Source organism: Anolis carolinensis, unplaced genomic scaffold, assembly GCF_035594765.1.
Source record: "Anolis carolinensis isolate JA03-04 unplaced genomic scaffold, rAnoCar3.1.pri scaffold_73, whole genome shotgun sequence".
NCBI lineage: Eukaryota > Metazoa > Chordata > Lepidosauria > Squamata > Dactyloidae > Anolis > Anolis carolinensis.
The window spans coordinates 5001-7500 of record NW_026943882.1 but is presented as its reverse complement, the minus strand read 5'-3'; positions in this window follow the sequence as shown (position 1 = coordinate 7500).

Here is a 2500-nt window from a genome sequence, read left to right as displayed (position 1 = left end):
GAGAACTATAAATCTGAGTACTACCTACACTACTCCTGAACTTCCAGTCCCGTTCCCCTCCAAACCCATCGGTTGTCAAATCTGGGCATAATATCTGGTCCGCACGGTAAGTTTGGCCCAGACCCGTCCTCGTTTGGGTTCGTAGCGTTCTGGGTGTAGGTGAACTACAACTCCCTGTAGGAGCGACAGCGCTCCGAGACTTGATGCGGCGGGGTGATGAACTACAACTTCCACCCTGTGGAGTCAATCCCTAAACTCCTCCAGGAAGTTCAGTTGCAGCTCGGTCGTGCTCCGTTTGTTAAGCAGAGAGATTGGAAAGGAAAAGGGCAGTGGGCGGGGCCATGCAAACGACACGGCAACGGAGAACCCTGGGATGCCTGCCCGTGGTGGAAGCCAAAGCCAAATCTAGGAGGAAATGGTCCCCAAACGAAAGCGTTCCTCGGCTGGCGGGCTATATAGAGCGTTCGGGAAGGACGTCGGCAAGGGTTTGGGCGGCACTTGCGTGGCGCTCGCCGTAACGAACAGGTCACTGGAAAAGGGTGACTTGCTAGATTTTTAACCCTGGGAAGTATAGCCTGTTTGCGGAGGCCGGAGGCTGTCTGTGTGGGCAGATAGCCGTGCCACGTACACACCTACGCGTTTCAGATTTAGATTAGAAGGTAGACTTATTTATTTCATAATATGAAAGAATAATAATAATATTTACAATAAATAATTTATGATTATTAGAAGATAGATACATTTCCTTTCGGCTTCATCGTTCTGCTTCGACGACGGCGCGTCTTTTGCCGTTAGGGTTGTCCCCGGAGCTCTCATTTTGTCGGTCCCCTGCAGACGCCTGTGAATTCCCGTCGTCTTCTCGCGAACTTCCTGTGCCGGAAACCGGGCTCCGCGGGAGCCGCGAAGGCGACCGCGACGCGCTCGGAGGCCGTTTACGGTACCGCGAGGGCGGACGGCCTCCCGCCTCGGCCCCGGCGATGGGCTCCGGCTCCCGACACGGCGCGAAGAGGACCCCGTCCTTCCCGCGGGCTCTCGAAGGGGGAAGGCGCGAGGCCCCTATACGCCGAGGGAGAGGCCCGCGCCGCGCGAGATCCGCACGAGAGGGGGACCGTTCCTTTCCGACGAGGGGAGCCACCGGCCTGCCTTCCCCGCCTCGGAGTTCCAGAGAGGCGGCGTCGACTCGAGGAGGCGACCGGGGGACGAGGAATCGGGAAGCGAACCGTACGTGCCGTCGCGGCCCGCGCGCGGAGATTTCCGCCGTCGGGACTTTTCGCTCCTCGCGAGTAAGGGAGGGGACGTGACCGAGCTTCACCGCCGCTCCCCGCGACCGGCGCGGACGCGACGGAACCGGCGGGCGAGGGGAGGACGCCTCGGTCCGCGGCTGCGTCGTGCTCCCCGGCGCCTGGAGGAAGATTGGCCGAGGGGAGCCGTGCGCCTTCGGCGGCCGTTAAGGGTACCGCGAGGGCGGACGCCTCCCCGCCTCTGCCCCGGTGACGGGCGCCGGCTCCCGAATCGGCCAGACGCGGTTCCCGCAGGCTCCCCGGGGGAAGGCGCGGGGCCCTACACGTCCCGCCCGCCCGCCCGCCCGGGTTCCACGAGTCAAGAGTGCCGGGGAGGCGCCCTCCGCTCGGGCGGCCCTGCCCGCGGTGGACCGGCGGCGTCCTGGCGGGGCGCTTCTCGCCGGTTCTTTTCCGCAGACGGGAGCAAACCGCTCGGGTTCGCCCGCCTTGGAGTTCCGGGGAGCCGGCGGAGACTCGTGGAGGCCGACGGGGAGCAGAAACCGCCGAGGGGATGGCGTGCGCGCCTCGCCGGTACGCGCGCGGAGATTTTCAGCGACGTGACTTTTTGCACCTCGCGAGTAAGGGAGGGGAAACAACCGAGCACGACCACCGCGCTCCGCGTCCGGAGAAGACCCGACGGACTCGGCCGGCGCGAGGAAAGCGACTCGGTCCCCCCCTTGCGCCCCCCCGGATCGGGACACGTCCGTCCTTCGGCGGAAAGGGAAGAGCGGCGCGTCGACGGGCGACGCCTACCGCGCTCCACGGCCCGGCGCAGACCCGCCGGACGGGGCAGGCGCGGCGGCGGAAGCCCGAAGACGGCCTCACACTCCCGGACCCTCGGAGCCCTCGGCCCCCGACCCAAACCCACCGGGATGCGGACAAGCCCAGGTCAGGCGAGGAGGCGGCCCTTCCGCCCTCCGTCCCGGCCCTACCGAGCTCCACCTCCGGACGCAGACCCGCCGGAGGGGGCAGGCGCGGCGGTTGCCGGCGGAGGCGGCGGGGACTCCCTTCGTCAGCTGCGGACAAGCCAGGTCTCGCGAAGGGGCTTTTTTTTCTCCTTGCCCCTTCTTCTCCGCCGTGGGGTGCTTCCCGCCCGGGTTCCCCCGCTTCGGAGTTCCAGGCAGAGGCGTGCTGGACTCCGGGCGCCGTACGGGGGAGGAGGACCCGGAGAGGAAGCCTTCCCCCACCCTCGAGGTACGCGCGCCGAGATTTTCAGCGTC